Source organism: Lissotriton vulgaris, chromosome 5 (genome assembly GCF_964263255.1).
Source record: "Lissotriton vulgaris chromosome 5, aLisVul1.2, whole genome shotgun sequence".
Lineage (NCBI taxonomy): Eukaryota > Metazoa > Chordata > Amphibia > Caudata > Salamandridae > Lissotriton > Lissotriton vulgaris.
Genome location: NC_141693.1, coordinates 387990574 through 388010176, shown reverse-complemented (window position 1 = coordinate 388010176; position 19603 = coordinate 387990574). Strand labels below are relative to the sequence as shown.

Genomic DNA, 19603 nt, shown 5'->3' with positions numbered 1-19603 from the left:
AGCCCTGGGTTGTCCTCTTCCGGAAAGCCCAACGTCTCTGCCAGGGTGGGGCCTCCCACCCCACCAAAGGCCGACGCCGATCCTGTGCGCCTGACATATCCCGGCCTGCTGGACCTCAAACCTATCATGCCCGACCCTCCGCAGCCAGGCCATACTAATGAGCATCCGACACTGGCATGTGTCATGGAGGGCCCAACACGTGCCAGTGTAAGCTCTAAGCCCGAGACTCCCCTTAATCAGTGAAGCATGGTGCCAAATGCGCTTCTTGCAACACATCCTGCCACAAACCCTGTCCAACACCATCTGGCGAGCTGTGCTGCCACAAACCCTTTCCAACGACATCCAGCGAACCGTAGATGAGGGACCAGGACAACCCTGCGGACCAGTAGGTCTAACATTCAGTACCTAGTCGCAAATCATGAATGGCTGAGTCCACACCAGTGGACACATGGATAGAAGTAAGAGGAAGATGCGACTCAGCCCGGAAAAAAGCCGGGTCACATTCACCGAGGTGACCGAACACGTCGTGCCACTGAACCTGAACTACGCAGGCCGGTGGGGCCACCAACCTATGCCGGCGACACTCTGTGAATGGCCCATGCTGTCCAATGCCTCCGGCCTACACTGCTCTCAGCCTAGGCTGTGCTTGAGTAGGCCACAGATTTGGAACAGAACTTCGAGCATGCTAAGGCTGATTACAGATCATTGCATGCAAGGAGAGGCCTAAGAGGATGTTCCCTTGCAACTTGGTGGAGAGAAAAGGATCATTGGTACGGAGGTGTTTGTACACTACCGACAACAGTCCTGGTGTCACTAGTGCTGTGCATCATGAGCCAAAATCACTTGGCTGAGGGTCACTGCTGACCGCTGCCTACGGCCTACACTGCGGTCCAGTAGGTCACAGAGTCATGATTCAGCAATGGCAGAGACAATATCAGTGTTGCGACATCATCGCAGTCTGCATCCCCACTCAGCCCCTATACCACCAAGTCTGTTCCCCGACATTCATGGACACTCTCTGGTCGACCAGTGGTGGCGTCTGAGCCTATGGACTAAGGGGCAGTTTTCATCCCCATGTAGCTGATACGGAATTGGTGGTGGCAACAAGGCTGTCGTATTCCACTCCTCCATTTGCCGCTTCCTGATAAAATCTAACTTTTCTGCATCTTGTCCTGGAGGACACCTTCCACTGTCCCCCGAAACACTCCGAAACATACACTTCGGACATTGATGGTGACCCGCTCAGGTCGCATGGCCCATCTGACTGCACCGCAAGTCACCGTCCCATGGCTGGGTTCCTGTGCCAGCTGCAGTGAATCCGGGGCCACTAACTCTGTGCTGGTCCTGTCTGGAATTCTGGCGTTGGGGTCATCAACGCCATTACGCTGTGGCCTTGCACTGTACGCAGCCTCTGGGCCCAAATGCCACCCACCAGGGCTCACACACCAAAGTGAGTCCAGACCGGCCTGGACAACGCATCACCGCAGGAGGCACACGGACCACCACAAGAACCACCTCCAAATGCCATCTGGCAGAGTTGAAGTGGTGATCCTGACAGACTTTGGAGTTGCTCAGGCCTGTCGTAGATGCCATCATCGGCCTGATTTCCCGCTCAGCACTACAGATGCCAGTGACTCAGTGCACCGCAGGCCATTGTCCATTGCTGATTGTGTTTTGTGCTGTGGAGCGGTTGCACAGGTATGTCACCTCAAATATTGTGGGAGCTCTGAGATGTTGATGGAGAATATGATGCAGGTCTAACACACTCCACTGCACCTGCATCAGGAATATATCGAAGGGACACAATCCAAGACTTTTTCTGCACATGAGCGCGCTCATCTCTAGTGTCCAAAGCCCAGTGTACTGCAACTCACAGACACTTCTGTTTGCATGTTGGCTGTCCTCTGGACTTTATCCTGCTCACTCCATTTTGCTCAGCAGTTGACTCTGTATTGCATGTTTTTTCTGTTTCTGTTGCACTGGTGTCCAATGTTCAAGTGGTTGACAGCACCAGACATTCCGTGCGGGTTGGCTTACACTCACCCCACACACATCCAGCACAGGTGTCTCTGTACATGTGGCACTGCTAATAAAGGGGTCGGGCGCATGTGCCCATAGCCAGTTAACCATTATCTCTGCATTTGTCCCTGTGGTTTTGTAGTATGCATGTGGGTCCTGGTCCCTACAACTTTACATTGTGCTGTGTACATCGGATGCAGACATGTCACCGCAAGCAGCGGGTTGGAGCTTGGACATGTAGCTTGTCATCAGCCACTCAAATCGTGAGGGTAGTGGCCAAGCCCATCGTACGCACAGCCAACATGGGTGTGTGATTGCTATTTGCGTGCCCCTGGGCATGGTTCTATGCTGTGAATGTGCATCTGCAAGTCACCGCAGGCAGCGGGTTGGAGCTTGGACATGTAGCTTTGTCGTTACCCACTCAGTTTGTGATGGGAGTGGCCAGGGCCGTTGTACGCATAGTCAACATGGGTGTGTGATTGCTATTTGCGTTCCCCCGGACGTGGTTCTGTGCTGTGAATGTGCATCTGTGTGTGTCTCTATGGCAGTGTGGGTCTCCTTAGTCGGGTGTGGGTGGGCCCTGAAGGGTGATAGACCCTTACATTTGTGTCCTGGTTTGCATTCCATGGGTTTGTCTGCCACCCACACCTGGTGGGCCACCTCCTTTTGGCATGCTGACACATTGCATTGGGGTGCCATGTGTGGGTGGGTGAAGTGTTATGAGCCAGCTGTTCTTGAAGGTGCTTAAGTGCTGTGTGGTCTGTTGCAGGCTAGGTCTTGGTGGCGGTTGCGTGAGATGTCCATGGGCTGTTGTAGGGTGTCGGTGACGACGGAGGGTGTCATTTCCGGCATCACTGATGTGTTGTGTTCTGTGCTCTGCTGAAGGTGTTATGTGATCCTCTGCAATGTGAAGGGGAGGTGTGTGGGGGATTTATGTTGACATATGTGTTGGCGCATTGTGCTGCTTTTCATGCAGACTGCATGGCGATGTACATTGGGACTGTTTCGTGGGTGCTGGATTCTTCTGCCGGACAGTGTACATTTTGACTGCAGGATGGATGTGAGGTTGTACGCATACATTTCCATTTCCCTGTTTCCGGCACTGTCAGATGTTGAGGGCATGTTTCTGTGTATGTGCGGATACAGTTGTGTTCTCTGTTCTGCAGTGTTGGCTATGCGCATTGTTCCACATTGTCGTCAATGTGGGTGTGCTCTTTGGGCTATGTGTGTGTGCTTCAGTGTGCCAAGGGGATCTGGGACATAATCCCGGGTGGTTGTGCAGTGTGCTATGCCTCGTTGTGCATGTATGCCATTGTGCCCATCTCCCCCCGTTCCCCCAGTCCCTGTTCGTTGCACTCCCTGTTGATGTTGTGTCAAGTCCCCTCGAGCTGTGGTCTTACTCCCTACTCCTTGCACCATCTCCTCACAGGTGACTGTGGCCTTGGTTTCCCCCAAATCTTCCGGGGGCGCTGGACTGCCACCTCCTGTCGCTGTTGCTGCCTTCCTGTTGACAGCGGGTTGGTCCCTGGTTTAGGTAGTCACATCATGCCGGCACCTATTGGGCTCCTGGATTGGCCTCCTCTGCACTACGACTGCAATCCAGGTGGTCTGGTAGTGTGTCAGTTGCTGGTAGTGTTCTGTGATCTCAGTGACGCTGGTCTTATTTTCCTGCGGTCTGCACACTGTCTTCCTCTCCCTCTTCTCCTTGGCCTTCCCTGACCCCATTGTTCCTTGCTATTGGTCTGTGGGGGTTGTTGTATTCAAGTTGGCCTCTGCGCTGGGTCATGGTGCATCCATGTTGCTATCTGCATTGGCTTGCTTCTGGTGTATATTTTCTGTGGTTTTCATGGTGCATTGTCCTACCATACACATGGGATTTGCAGGCCTGTGGCTGATTTTCACTACTTATAGTACCCCGTTTGGCCCCATCGCATTTATTTTGCGTTCGCGTATCACATTTTAGCGCGTGGCATTGAACGTCATGCAGACATTTGCCGCGTTATCTGGTGTCTATCGCATGCTACCGCCTTGTTGTGAATTCCACGTTGACACAGGGATATTATCCCGCAATAGGCTGCGATGTTGAAAGCTGCGTTACGCTACTCTTGCCGTAGTTATCACACCTTCTTGTGAATATACCCCTTTGAGTATTAACCATAATGATTTGCAGAGCTGTCAACGAGACTGTATTGAGGCATGACTTACGGTGATAGTGTAAATACATGAAAATGCTCCCAGAAACAATTGTTTGAAAAGATTTGCTACTTCTAAATAAAAGAATATCACAGTAGGGCTTTAAGGCCTATATGTCAAAGTATACAAACGCACCATTATTGATACAAATGGAGCCAAAAGGTAGAACGTAAACTGTGGCAGCCGTAAATTAAAGATAATAATTAGCACCTCTTAAAATTAGAGGAAAGCTTTTTAAAGCATCCGCTTACCAATCACCACGATCACACTTATAAGTGACATCCTCTACATAGCAAGCCATGGGCATTAACACCTGTTTAATTCTGTTAATGCCTTCTCACTTCCACCCTTTGTTTCTGAGAAGCCTCCTTTATAACAGTTTCCGGGTGATTATTTGCAGCTGACAACGTTCAATAAGCTAGCGTGCAATTTGATCATCTTTCCATTAAAAATGGCTTTAACATCATCTCAAGTTAACGACGTGAGAGGCGATGATAAGATATTGGCAAACCCAATTTTAATATATATTGTTCACATCTAACACGGTAAATTTGAAATGGTAATTCTGGATTTCAATATGCACTGACTACTATTAATGATTGCTGAAAAGGTTTCAAAACAGAAGTTTAGTTTTAAAATGGAAAACAATATCATACAGGTTTGAATCATTTGAATCCCAATGAAAAGACATTTAATTATTTTTAAGGAAAATCCAAAGAAGTGAAATCGTGCCCCCTTACACAAATCGTGTACAACACCAATCTGTGCACAATTCGTTGCTTTGCATCTAGATCCGGATTTACGCATGGGTCCAGGCCAGGGGCATCTTGCTTAAGAGACACGAAGTGAGCTGACCTAGCAAGTTGATTTTAATATTCTTTTTATCCATGGCTGCCGATGCCTGATTATTATACCCAGGCCGGCCCATAAATCTTTTAATTCCACTTACCTTAACTGTTATTTTAACTCCGTTTTATTTCCCCCCATAATTACTTCTCACTGTACTCCACTCTCTCCCTTTCATTGTGCCCCCTCACAAATAATTTAAATAAGGACCACGTAGTCGTGCTGACACAAAGGGTGCTAAGGTACATTGAAAAGTACCTTATCTTCATGAAAGTCACTACTGTCACCGTCGCTTCCATTTATGACAGCAGTCAAGCTTTGCAAAATCTTTCAAATGTTAAAAGAATGAAAATACATTTTACATTTTGGAACAAAAATGAAACACGACAAAATTAAAAGATCTGAAGATAGACAATAATTTGTCATGGTGGGTTGAAAGTTAATAAATAGCACACAATCATCTCTACAAAGGTTGGGCAGAAGACAGTAATACAAGTGAATTCTGTTTCAGAGGTCACTGTTATAACTTTGCAATATTATTCCATTGCACATCTATTTTTTAGAAGGATCATATACTCTGTGCTGTGTTGTTTCTCGGTGATGAAAAAAGGTTCAATCAAGCGATGTCACCTCTGAAAAATATGCAGAACAAACATGAAGGGGAAGACTTACCAATTTAGAGCACAAAGTAGCAGAGCAACCAACGTTTCTGCCCTCATTGTGGTGAGAGGAGAGAACAGGCCAGCAACATTTCCACTATAATATACTGCTGCTGCTATCTTCCTCAGACCTGGTGCTCTTTCAGGCTGCATGGTGTCACCCACCCACCTTTGCACGATAGTGTAAAGTGGGCACATTATGTCAAACTCATGTTTTGAACTGTGAGGCTACCTTTCCAGTACAAAATGCTATGCCTAAACCTAAATTATTTTCCCCCCAAATTGTTTGTGTGCTGTACAGTGCAGCATAACTGAAATGTGTGAAAAGTTAGGAGAAATTAGAACATGTTTTCTAGTTAGCACCTGCCTCGAAGAGGTTTTATCTTTTTTTTTGCCACAAATCCATTTCTACAATTGTTAGTAGAGAGGGTTTTGCAGCATCGAAAACCATCGGTGGTAGAGTGGAAATTCCTATGTATCACCAATTGGACTGGTTGAGCATTTGTGCTGTCTTTGCCCCTAGACTTCTTTCAATGCTCCTTCCTCGTGGTGACGTAGAGTATAGTCTTCCCCTACATCTCCAGTCAGGTATCTCTCTCTTCTGCAGTGACCCTCACATCTTCCTCAGCTGGCCTGCGTCTCAGGGTCAGTGAACTTCCTCCCGCATCCATGCTAGCTCCCAGGCCCTGTGTTTTTAAATCATGCACATCCGTCTGTGGGGAGTTTTCTGATCTCTATATGCACATGTGTCGATAGCCTTTCTCTGTTTTCTTTCCCTGCCTTAATGCTAGTCTTTTCTCATTTTTTTTATTTTACGATCGAAGGTTCTGGAAAGAAGGTGCATGGCGTGTCAAGAGGATTAACATCATGTAAGTGTTTCGCACAGAGACACAAGAGAGAAAAAGAATTGCGGGTTATATAGTGATAGACCAGTAGTATGAATTCCAGACTGCGAGTCTGTGTAACTAGTACAGCTCTGAGACTCCTTGTGAATTCAGGGGGTGAGGCTGGCATGTAGATGCCAATGAGGCCCCTTTCCTGTATCTTGCAGGGGGGGCACAAATGTGTTACACCACATGACATCATCCAAAAATGACACAAGAATACAAAACAATAAAAGACTGTACCCATGTTGCTGCCATATTCATTGAAGGATTACAGAATTGACTAGTATCGAAATGCTGCTGGGCAGTAAGAATCCTTCCAAATGATGGCCTTCTCTTCTGTTGCAGGCTTGTCATCTGATATTAGACTTATGTTATTATTTCCACACTTAGATACATCTATGTGACTTTATCGTCATTTGTATAGGAGGATAAAACTATCTTGGTGAATTCGGTCCAAAGGATCTGACATAAAGATGGAGCAAGAAACTTGAGAGCACATGTCTATTGCACAATTTATTTTCAACCCTACTTTATGTTAGTTATGAATAAAGTTAACAAGCACTGACAATGACAATAAGTCAGGCTTTAAAGGAATGTTGTATGATAATATGAAGCATTACGAAGTAATAGCATGGGCAAGAATATGCATTTGTGTGGAAGCAAAGAACTGTAGAAAAATATTGGTGTAGGGTGTCAGGTGACAATTGCACTGTCAAGTCAGATCTAAATATCCATGTAGGTTAATGATGGCTGTTATGTTCTGTTAAATTGATCTGTAGAGCACAGCTTTTCACACATGAGGGTACCTAGGTGCTGAGCAGATGTGTGTGCAGAAGTGTGGGAGGGAGACAAAGCCTGAGTTACAGGATGTCTCTTCAGGTCCCGCTTGGATATTGAATAGTTAGACCTGGTTCTTCAACTAATCGATATTCATGCGGGACCTGAAGAGACATCCTGTAGCTAAGACTCTGTCTCACTCCCACACACCTGTTCAGTGCCTTGATACCCCCGTGATTGACAAGCTGTGCGCTACCAACCCATTCTTCAGGTTCTTTCAGAACTCAAGAAGCAAGGAGAAGGCCCTGATGTGTTGGGGGGAGTTATTCCAGGTCTATGCTGCTGTGAATGAGAAAGAATGTCCTTCAGTTGAGCTTTTGTTGAAAGCGGGGGTTGTGTGCAAGTGAGAGTGATGTTGAGCGTAGTGTCTGGTGGGTTGCTGGAAGTGTAGGCGGTGGTTGAGGTAAGTGGATCCTATTTTGTGCAGAGCCTTAAATGTGTGTGTGAAAAGTTTGAATTGGTATCACTTCTGTGAGGGGAGACATTGGTGTTCTCTGAAGTGCGGTGTGTTGTGTGTTCAACAAAGTAGGTCAAGGACGAGTCTGGTCTGGTGGCATTCTGGGTTGTTTGTAGTCTGCAGAGTAGTTGGGTTGAGAATCCTGCATATTGCTCATCGTCATAGTCCACTTTGCTCGTGATGAGAGCCTGTGTAATGGTGTGTCTGGTGTGCAATGGGAGCCACTTAAAGATCTTCTGCAGCATGCACTGGATGTGAATGCATGAGGAGGTGAGGACATTGATCTGTGATGCCTTGGTGAGTTTATTGTCCAGGTTAAGTCCTAGGTTTCTGGCATGGTCTGTTGGAGTGGGTGTGAGTCCTAGTTCCTTGGGCCACCAGTACCAGGGTGAGCTCTTGTTTCCAATGAGCGTTACTTCTGTCTTATCAGTGTAGAGCTTTAGGTTGTTTTCTCCTACCATCTGTGCTTCTGACAGTGAACGACAAACACCATAAATTATTTAGCCGTTTAACTGCAGCTGCAGTTCCGCCGCGGCAGATCAGCGCCGTAAGCAGGGCCGCGTCAGCCAACGGACGTGTGCAGCACTATAAAGGTAGTTTGCGAAGGGGTTAGTTATCTGAGAAACTTACAGTTACAATGGCATGTGTGTGTCCCTGAAAATTGAACCTCAGCCAGCTGGATAAATATACAAGCAGATCACACATGGGTGGGGGGCAAGCACTTTTTTGTGGAAACACACAGCTTCTTCCCAATCAAAACATGTACTCCTAGCTCCAAAAATATGGGTGGAGCCAAAGTCCCTCTCTGTTGTTTACATGATTGTCTGGCGATATAGCTGCACTCTGAAACCAAACTATCGAAGCTAATTTTGTCATAAGGTGAAGATTAACCTTCTGAAAAAGGATGATGCTATATGAGCTTAATTTGTTGATGTTTTGCCATTGTCAAAATCTAATAAAAATCTATTTTAAAAAACTGCAAACTACATTTAATAATTTCGTCTGAATGTAAGAAAATGTCTTAATTTAAAGGTGTTAGAGCTTTGCTCTACCTTAAGGTACACTGGGTCGCACATTCAATATTTTGATAATGAACTGGTTGAGAATGGCAGCTCATTAAGTTCTGTTCTAGGTTAAAATGTGATTGCCCACTCTATAAATCAGCTCTGAAAAGTATGCAGAAACAATTTTTTCAAATCAGCCAGGTTTAAAAGGGGTCCTTTTTTGAGACACATTTGTTCTCAATCTATTTGTAAATTCAAAAACATTGCTGCATTTGTTTGCTGGGGAATTGCATTGCCATTATTCTTTCTAGTTGTAATTTGTTAAACACAATTTTAATTACAGTCCTTTTGATAGGATTTATGGATGCTAAAAGAAAAAGCCTCTCTGAGGAATGTATGTCTAGCCCTCCGACAGAAAACTTTTCGAATGTTAAACAAATGTTCTCATAATTATCTATCTTGATCCTTCGCAAGTAATATTGAATGCCTTTTCTAAAAGAGGTCACTCGCATCTCGAAAGCTAATGTGCTATGTCATTGTGATATTTTACTTGTATTAGTCCTATAAAAAGTATTAGCAAGTGAAGAGTACTGAAGTTTAATGGTCTAACACTGTGGGAAAAATCACAAACTGCATTTTGGAGTACATACAATAGTACTGCAGTAGTGATGTCTACACAAAAAAAAATGGAATTCCCAAACCCACGTTCAGACATCCAACTCGAATCTCATATGTTCTGTAGGGAAATCGCCTCCACATGTGTGGACATATAAGCATGTATAGGTAGAGTTTTTGTAGTAAATATGGGAATGACAAGAGAAAGTGGCAGGAAAATGGTGAACTGCTGCTGCAAAGTGGATGGGGTTTAGGGATATTAAAGGAGGGGTTTATGGAGGGACATGCAAATAATAAAACATACCGACAAGAGAGGAAGTCAATTTCTGTACACTTTTAATTCTACTACAGCTGTAATAGAGACAAACCAGAATCAAATTTACATCAGCCATGCCTTGAAGTCAAGCACCACACATGGCCAATCACAGTTACTGCAACACATACTCATACAAATCAGTATGGACAAAGACTAAGAACAGATAGAGAAAATATGAAAGAAGTAATAGTAAAATGCATTACAGCTTCATTAATTTTTTTATAAATATTTTCTTATGTACACTTTTTGCCAAAAAATATTTGTAAATTTTTAAACACACATATTTCTTAAAACTTATTGAAATAAAGCTCCAAGCACATGGAACACACCTGATAATGCAAGGGGTATGAGTGATTACTTAGGAATCCACCATCTACAGGTGATATGCTTTACAACACTAACATATCAAAGACAGGTTGACTATATAAGAAATGTCACATACCAAACAACTCCATGGGCTCACTATGTCAGTGAATGTCTTTGTAGCTTTTACCCTAATCTGAGGAACAATTTTTTGGGAAGGAGAGATAGTTTACAAGCAAAGGAAAAATGCCACTGGCATGTCCAGGGAAACAGTCATTGCCAGATACCACATGTCACCTGACATGATCCTTGGCATGTTTGCAGACTGGGAGCAGGGGCTTGATTCCGTTACATTACATGCTCAGGTGATGCCTGCCCAAGTCAAATTACTGCATTCAGTCCATTCAAAGGCTATCAGATCTTGTCTAGAGTGTCACTTTTGACAATATAGGAAACTCACAGGCAGGCCAATGCTGATGCTTGGACAGGCACTGAGATATATTTGCACTAGAGCACATCGGTTTATAGCCTAGTCACTGGCGGGAAGAGAGAGGATGTCAAGGGATTCTATGCCTTTGCCCACTCCTTTCATGTATTAGTTACCTTTGATTGCTCCCAGTCACCTCATCATATGCAACCCCTTTTTAGCAATTGACACTGCTAGCACTACATGGACATGCAAGCTGTTTGTGTGACCAAGGGCTGCTTCACTGATATGTACTCTGCCTTTCCTTGAAGCACACATGACCGATGTGTATTTTGTAAATCACATCTTGGAAGTTGGTTAGTTGCTCATAATTTTGGTGAGATGCCTCCCATATATTTGTTATAACATCTCACACTTGGCCTGCATGTACATCTGGTGATTGCCTGTCAAACATACTCATTACTTACATAATAGAAATGCACAAACCTAACAATGATGGTATGCATGTAGGAATGATGTAGTACATTTGAAATACAACCACATCTTCAGAAATATCCTATGTCTTTCTTGTATGTGTTGCTGACTAAGCTGTCTCTCCCCATTCCTCCAACCCTTCCAGCAATCAACCACAAAGCCTAAACAGGGCACACAGGCATACACAAACCATTCTTAAGTTCACCTTTGATATCCTTAAGTTGAAATTCATCTGTTTTGACTATACAGTGGGGATGCTGCTGTACCCCCCTGAAGTTGTGGGTAAGATAGTGATAGTATGTTGCCCAACAACAGCATCTGAAGGGCCATACATATAAACATCAATCGTAAACTACAGCCCTATCCAGGTTTCCGTGTTAGGACGAGAACCAAGGTCAGAAACTGAAGGTATGTTATTGGCTGGATGCCACATTTTGCTTCTGAACTGATAGTTTTATTGCTGCATTACTTCGTTTAGACATTGTTATGTCAATGATGAAAGAAGGATAATCCTCTGTCAACAAACATCATCCTGATACAATACTGTTGCACAACTGTAATGTAACAATTAAGCATACTATGCTCAATTTATTAATATATGTATCCTTCATTTCCACACAAATGTTATACTAGTTACGTATTTGCAAAACAGTAACATCATTCACAGAGTGTTTCTCAATCATATATATGTAAATGGTAAATGTTGTTTCTGTTTAATGTCGTTCACACTGTGTTGGACTTGGACTAAGCATGGGCGGAAAATCCGTTCCGCTCGCGGATTTCTCGGATTTTCGGTAAATTCGCAATCCGCAACATCCGCGAGCGGAACGGATTGGGTCAAAAGTTCAAGCTGAGTTTTGTAACTCTTTTAGAATGGCGCCGGCAAGCTGCCAGAGCCATTCTAAAATAGTTACAAAAGCCAGCTTCAACAGGAAGCTCTAAATTATAAAGTAAAGCAGGTGCTGCTCAAATTCAGTTACACAATCAGTAATCACCCCAAACTTCGGGTGATTAATGATTGTGTAACTTAATTTGACCTTCAACTGCAGCACCGGCTTTACTTTATCTATTAGTGCTTCCTGTTGAAGCTATTTCTAGCTATTTTAGAATGGCGCTGGCAGCTTGCCTGCGCCATTCTAAGTGGGTCTGAGGGCAGAAGGGCACAAAAGTGGGACAGAGGGCAGAAGGGGACAAAAAATTAGTCGGGCAGAGGGCAGAAGGGCACAGAAACGAGTGGTACAGAGGGCAGATGGGCATAAAAAACGAGAGGGGGGCAGTGATTAAGCAGGCAAAAAAAAAAACAGCAAAATTGCAAAGCGCCTCGCGAACACCCGCGAACACGCAAAGCGCCTCGCGAACACCCGCGAACACTCAAAAATAAAAAAATCCGCAAATTCGCACAAATTTGCATATTTTGCGGATTGCCAATTCTCAAATCCGCAAATTCGCGAATTGCGAATTCTCAAAATTCGCCCATGCTTAACTTGGACCTTCTGGCAGGTTCACCCCTAAACTTTTTGCTTTTAATTGTGATCTGGTGTTAGTGATTTTTGGCTTCTGCACACTTTACGACTGTGTCCCAGTGTAAAGTGCGTGTGTGTGGTGAGGTTGGCCTACCCTCCCATAGGAAAGCATTGGGAATGTGAGTGTCCATGGTAGTTCCTGATGTGTGGGGAGTGCGGGGTCGAGTTTGGTATGTGCGAACTCGTGAGAGTGAATGCTGCGCGATGATGTGTGTGGCGTTCATGTGTCTATTGTGGAAGTGCCACTTCTAGAAGTTGGCATGTATGTGTAATAAATGTAAATTGACTGTCTGGCTTGTGATTAGCTGGAGCTGGCTGGTGTGCCTGGCTTCAGGAGTCAGGATGGGTCTGCCCCAGTGGTGAGTGGAGAGATCTGCATATTGATGGGAGGTAGGAGTGCACCTGGGACCTGAATAGGGCTGGGCTTTCCCTCCACAATGCTGGCTCCACCCCCTGTGGTGCGACTGATGACATTAGCCTATCATCTGAATGGGGAGAGGAGCTGAGCACAACAGAGTGCTCCAAAATCAGCTGCGTCTGGTTTTCCCTTAACCCTACAGCTAGAGACAAAGGAATTATGTGTATAAAAGATGGGCTGTGACCCCATGAAAATGTTCTCTTTCCTGATCCTACCTTGTGGGGGGGCCTTCTGTTTCTGGGCGCCAGGAGGACCGCCACTGTGACTGCCACCCTGCCTGGAGGGCCCTGTGAGCTGGCCTCTGGGCCCTGCCTTTGCCCCCCACCTCCTAGAAAGACTTTTGCTGGACTTTTCCCTGGACTTTGGGCCCCAGCACCTGGGGGCACTTTAGCTCTCCTCCTTGAGAGGACTTCTTGCTTCCCTGGCTGGAGAAGCAATTTATCGCGCTAAGGAGTGCTGTGCCTTGCCCCAGGAGGGCTGTTGAAGGCCTGCAGCACGAAGCTGCACCGTGTGGGGACCCCCCTCACCTCTGTGCCTTGCCTAGCGGGAGCCTACCCCGCGCATTTGCCCCTTTATTTTGACCCCTGATGGGTGCCTACCCCACCAGGGCCATTGTGTCTGGTTGTAACGGGAGCCTACACGGTATCAAGTTCACTGTCGCAGCCCGGGCTACACAGGAAGTAAGGCAGCCCTGCCGAGGACGTGGGCGGGGCCACCAGCACCAGCAGGAAGTGGACGGGAGCCTACCCCCCGCTCCTGTGCTGAGGAAGAGAGGCAGGAGGAGGGGAGCTCACCCCACTCCGCCCGACACGGCCGGAGCCTCGCCGGCTCCCCCACGAAGTCCCGGTCCCAGAGGAGGAACCGGGAGAAGAGGAGCCGCGAGGGACAGAGCAGCAGCCGCGCCATGAGGCGGAAGGTATCTGGAGCCTCGTGGGCTCCCTAACGAAACCCCGGTCTCCAGAGGCGTGGGAGAAGAGCACTGAGAGACAGCCGCCTGGTGAGTGTTGACGGGCGGGGGAGACCTCCGGGAAAGTTTGGAGTGCGGGAGAGCGGCACAGTGTTCTCCGTGTGTGTCGAGTGGCCCAACTGGTCAGCGGGCTTCTCCCCCTTCGAATCTCAGTCCAACGGGGGCATTTGTGCATACAGAGCTCAAGAGGGCTTCGGGGGCCATTGTTTCACGAGTCCACAGAGCGCGACTCCAACACCAGAGTCTTTGTCGATTTCCAAGTCCCCAGAGGGGGGACTCCAATGTCTCAGGGGCATTTCGGGAGGTAGAGCGGCCCCGGCTGGCAGCGGGCCGCTCCCCTAGTTTGACGGCATTATTGTATCGAGCCCACATGGATCCAAGGGCGCATTTTGTTATTTAGAGCCCATGAGGCTCCAAGGGGGCATTTGTTCCAGAGCCCACGAGGCTCCAACGAAGGGGGCACTACAAAGGGTAGAGCGGCCCCGGCTGGCAGCGTTCCGCTCCCCCCAGTGGGGCAGCATTTTCAGCCTGCAGAGCCCACGAGGCCCCATGTTGTACTAGGAGGCATTTTGGAGCTTAGAGCCTGCGTGGCTCCCACGTCGTGTTTGGCCGCATTCCTATATTCAGAGCCCCAGAGGAGAGTCAGGGAGCATGCTGGTGCCCAGGCTCAGTTCCCCAGCTGTCCAGCACTCAGTGGGCAGCTGCTGCATTTAGGCCCTGAACCTTTGCATATTCTTCTTTGGCTTCTGGATATTGGGCTGGTGAGCCCCTGAGAGGCCAAGTTGGCCTGGGGTCAGTTATATGATTTTTGGCGCAAATGTGATGACCTACCTAATGTGATTTCTGCATCATTTGTAATGCTTTGTTGTCTATACCACTAAATGTATTTTTATGCTTAGGAGGTTGTGTTACCTAGTATAGTTATGCTAGTGAGTTCATGGTTCCCTACGTGATATACGCCAAGGTGGTAAGGATTGCGTAGGGTGTACTTAGCTTCTACCAGTGGTTACTGGTTGTGTGCTACAATTGTTATTTGGTGCTACAATTATTATATGTTCTAAGTGCTATTCCTACAAAGTGCTAGTTCTACAAAGTGCTAGTTCTACCAAGTGCTTATTCCTGACAGTGGTCCATGTGGCCCTGTCCTGTGTATATAATCCCCTGTAAATTCCGCCTGTGCCAGTGGCACAGTGTAAATTGTATGTTTATTATCTAATGTGTTTGGTATTATACAAAGGCTATTTTTATATATAACCTTGTGTGGAGTTTCCTTTGTGGTGGGCCTTGGGTGTTGTTGCTGGGTGTGCCTGCAAACGCTTCACACATCGCCTCCAGAATAAGCCTGACTGCTCGTGCCAAGCTACCAAGGGGTGAGCAGGGGTTATCTTTGGCGGGTAACTTCCTTGCCCTGACTAGAGTGGTGGTTTCTGCTGGCTTTGGCGCAAGCCTTAGCCAACCAGAAATCCCCATTTCTAACACACAGTATAAATCATCTCCCCTTACAATGTAACTGTCAAGGTGCAGAGCACTAAACATTTTAGTAGTACTATCTCGTGGGGCTGGGATGGGTTCACCAAGTCAGGTCCGACCTCCACCCTATGATTAACTGTACCCAATATTTAGAGGTTGAATGGGAATCCGTCACCCTGCTGTGGGGAAATCGGAATAAGATGTGAAAGAAGAAAACTTCCTCTATGAAGTCTTTCTGTGGTCCGGTATTGTCCTGTTGAGTCATCCTCTGAATTTAGCTCACGCCTATGGGCATGGCATGATAAGGTGGTTGGCGAACTGTTGGCATGATAAGGTGGTTGGCGAATTGTATGAGGATAAACAATATGTTAGAGTGTGCATATGACTTTTATCTAGCTTCATTGATAAACGTTTCCCACTAATGAGAGAAGCCAAAGGGGCCTACTGCTCCATTCCCTTTTTCCTGCTGACAGTATGAGGTATGTTGAAATTACAAGCAGTGAGGGTCCTGTGTGTGAAATGAGAAATAGGAATTATCTATAAATCAGTGTTTATCTTCACCAAAGATACCCAATGGCACCTTCCCTACTCTCGCCATTACCTGAGTATGGCACTTATGCAGCTAAAGATGAGGTCCCAATCCAGGAATTTACAACATTCCTTGCACCTCTAAAGTCTTTGCGAGATGCAAGGTTGAGGGCCATCACTAAGGGTTATTGCCATAATATGCACTGTTAATTTTAAACAATACAGGGACGATCTCTGTAACCTCTAATGAGAGTTTTGACTATTTTCTTGTATACTAGAACTCAGCCGAGCCTTCTTAAGTGGTTGAATATTGCAGTTCAAACATCAAGCAATCTGTGCCCTTGCATTACCAGAGGGACGGACCAGAGCTGCTGGGCTCCTCCAAATCAACACAGGGCGCTGGAAAACTGGAACTATCACATGGGCCTGAGGAAAGAGCAGATGAGGAATTTGTCAAAGCATCTAGCGAAACCTGCCAATGAGCTGCTCATGAACATCGATGACTACAGGATGCTCCAGGAAGAGAGGTATCTCATTGATCGTTGCCTCCCTGCAATACAAGACGGGAAGGGCTATTGAGCTGGAAGTGAGTTCTGGAACCAACCTACACACATAGGAGATGAACTCAGTGGCTTGACTGCAACTTTAACTCAGAAGGAGCAGGGATATCCAGAGCCCCTCATTCATGTGCGAAAACCAAGAACTATTCAACCGGAGGCAGGTTCTGTTTGTCCTACAAAGAGATCTTGTGTCAGTGCTTCATGGGATAAGAGTATTTATCTACTTCAAAGACGGCTTGAACTGCGACCAATTCTGGAGGAACTCAACTTTACAGAGCCGGAAATTGAAGGCTTGGAAGTTATTGGCAAGGGGCGTCCTTACACTTCCACATCTGTATGGAATCATTGTCTACATGAGCAAAAGGAGGAATTGCCACAGAATGGAAAAGAAAACTTTGACCCTCTGGAGGATTACCCAGATGTTATTCCAGAGCTTGTTCTGGGACCATCAATACAGTTTTGTGGTCAACCAGCCCGCTGGATTGGGAGCAACTGCTCTCATAGGGAAGAGATAAGCATGGGCGAATTTTGCGAATCTCGCGTTCGCGAATTTTGCGGATTTGCGAACTCGCAATCCGCAAAATCCGCGAATTCTCGCGAATTTGCGGATTTTTTTTTTGTGTGTTTGCGCGGGTTTCTGCCAGTTCGCGAGGGTTTTTTACAATGTCGCAAATTGCGAACTTACCTGTCGGGTCGCAAGTTTCGCGAACTTGTTGTTTCTACGTGTCCAGCCTGTTTGGGACACTCTTCTTCATCACTGCCACTCTCTGTCACCACTGCCACTCTCTGACTACTCATGCCACCCTCTGGCCCACCCATGCCACCCTCTGTTTCATCACAGCACCCTCTGGTTGTCCAGTCAGTGTACATTATTGTGGCAACGCAAGCACACCTTCCCTGCCTCAAGTGACCTGAATTAATTTGGGGCTGATTAATGTGTCACAGAATATTTTTTTAGCTGGCACCTGCTTCCTTAGTGCTTCCTGATTAGTGATCTTTTGCACTTGCTAAGTGCTTTCATTGTTGCAAAATTAGTTACAACACCTGCCCTGCCCCAACTGACAATAATGCATTAGGGGCTGATTAATGGATTTGAACTTCCAGCCTGGCTCCTGCTTGTCTCCCTTAGCTGTAATTCAGGACCTTTGTGGCATATGTGTAACTATTCTGAGGTTCAGAGCAGGGTCACATAATAGTTTCAACTGGCAACTGAACTCTGGAGGGGCCCCTCAGGAAGCACTACAGGAAATGGCTACTAATGATGAGCCTGAACTTTTGAACCTGGTAAGTAGTTACTTTCAGTTTTGCTAAGATCGTATTTCTGCAATTTTGCACTTATTCGCGGGGCGCAAACTCACGCGAACAGTGCGAACAGTGCGAGCAAAATCCGCTGCTCGCGGATTTGCGGATTTTGCGGGAGATTCGCGAATCTCGCGGATTGCGAATTTACCAAAAATCCGCAAAATCCGCGAGCGAAACGGATTTTCCGCCCATGCTTAGGAAGAGATTGGCATCTCAGCACGCATGACGTTCGAGGCAGTTGCAGGAGCCAAGGCCACATCTGTCATGGAAGTAGCCAATGATGGCACAAGTGCCATTTGGTATGAATGGCGGAGACTTCCATACCCTGCCGGCCTTCCAGAGATTTGCACTGACCGATGCATGCAGCGTTTCTACTTCAACACCAACTCAGGTGTAATATTACCAGGGGACACCAAGGCGTTTTCTTTCCTGTTCCGATCTCTAAGTCCCGGAATTTTCAGCGAATCCTGAGAATTCTGCACTCACCCGGTGCTGCTTGGAGGGGCTTCGCTGCAGCTTTCACTATTCGGTGTCTCCCTGTATGAGGATAAGACAGCGGAGCTCAGACAAGCGCTGGAGAGTTAACTGGAAGCTAAGGAAGCGGTTGTTATTGCAGAGGAGCTGTTGCTTGATTTGCTCAGCGGTGTACGGAGCCCTGAGCGACCACCGTCACCAATAAATACTTATGTTTCAGAGGAGGACTTATTCAGAATGAAGAATCCACAGTTATACTACGAAGATCATGTGGTGAGAGAGATGCATGGAGTGTGGAAGCACCAAGTGGATTTTCCCACAGTTGAAGAAGATGAAGATTCGAAAATCCACCCCACTGAAGTGGGTGTTGATTCCAAGGTGCTCTCCGTCACAGAGGTTCCGGATCTCAAGAATCTTCCATACACAGAGGCTATGCTCTCTATACATGATGAGGAACAGAGAGAAGCAATCCTATCCCAGTTAAATAAGGGGTTTTTAGACCTTTCTTTTCCACTGGAGGAAACACAGCCAGATCTTCTCTATCAGACATGCTTGCAGCTGTGGCGCGAGGCCATAGATGGTCTTGTCAATCATTCCATCATGCTCCGGTCTATTCTGGGCCTGCCCGAGAAGGAGTCGCTGGAGGAGGTTGTCCAGGTGGCATGAAAGAAGAGAAAAAGAAAACCGGTAGTCGAGAAAAAGGAGCAATGAAGCCTCCAGGGAAAGATCGATCTTCAGAGAAAGAGGATCGTCCTGTGAGCAGGAAGACAAAAGGAAAGGAAGACAAGAGAGGGGTTAGGATATCCCGGGATTTTAAAGACCTGACCGCCTCCACAGTCAGTCTGGATCGCCTAGCCCCGGAGCACAAAATGCAGCATTCGGATCCAGCAGTGCAGGCCGAGTACCAGGAAAAACTCTACACTCAGGTGTACCAACTCCTGGTGTCCTTAGTGGAGAGCCTGGTGTATTTATCAGAAGGGCTGAAGAATGAAACTGTCCTGACGGAAGGGGAGGAAGTAGAACTGTACATGTAAAATAGATTTATTTCGAAGCGGACGCTGCAGCCTGGAATCATCTCAGACGCTGCTAGCTGCTCTGTTTGCAACAGGTCTTTTTAAGACATGGCTGTTTAATCAATAATTCTCTTTCTTTCTGCCAAGTCCGCAGCGCCGAGATGCCCCAGGGCATTTGCGCGCTTTATAAGTTTAAAAAAAATAAATAAATAAACTGCAGGATAATTTTCCATTGGTTTTCCCTGCTTTTTTCTATGAGTTCGGGATCGGGAACTAATGAAGTCCAAAAAGATTGACAAAGGTTTCAAGGA

General features: G+C 46.5%; 1 pseudogene; it reads left to right on the top strand.

The window, feature by feature from the left end:
• LOC147710935 (MYCBP-associated protein-like) overlaps positions 1-19313 on the top strand; it is a 46945-nt pseudogene extending 27632 nt beyond the window's left edge.
• Positions 19314-19603: the final 290 nt, after the last annotated feature.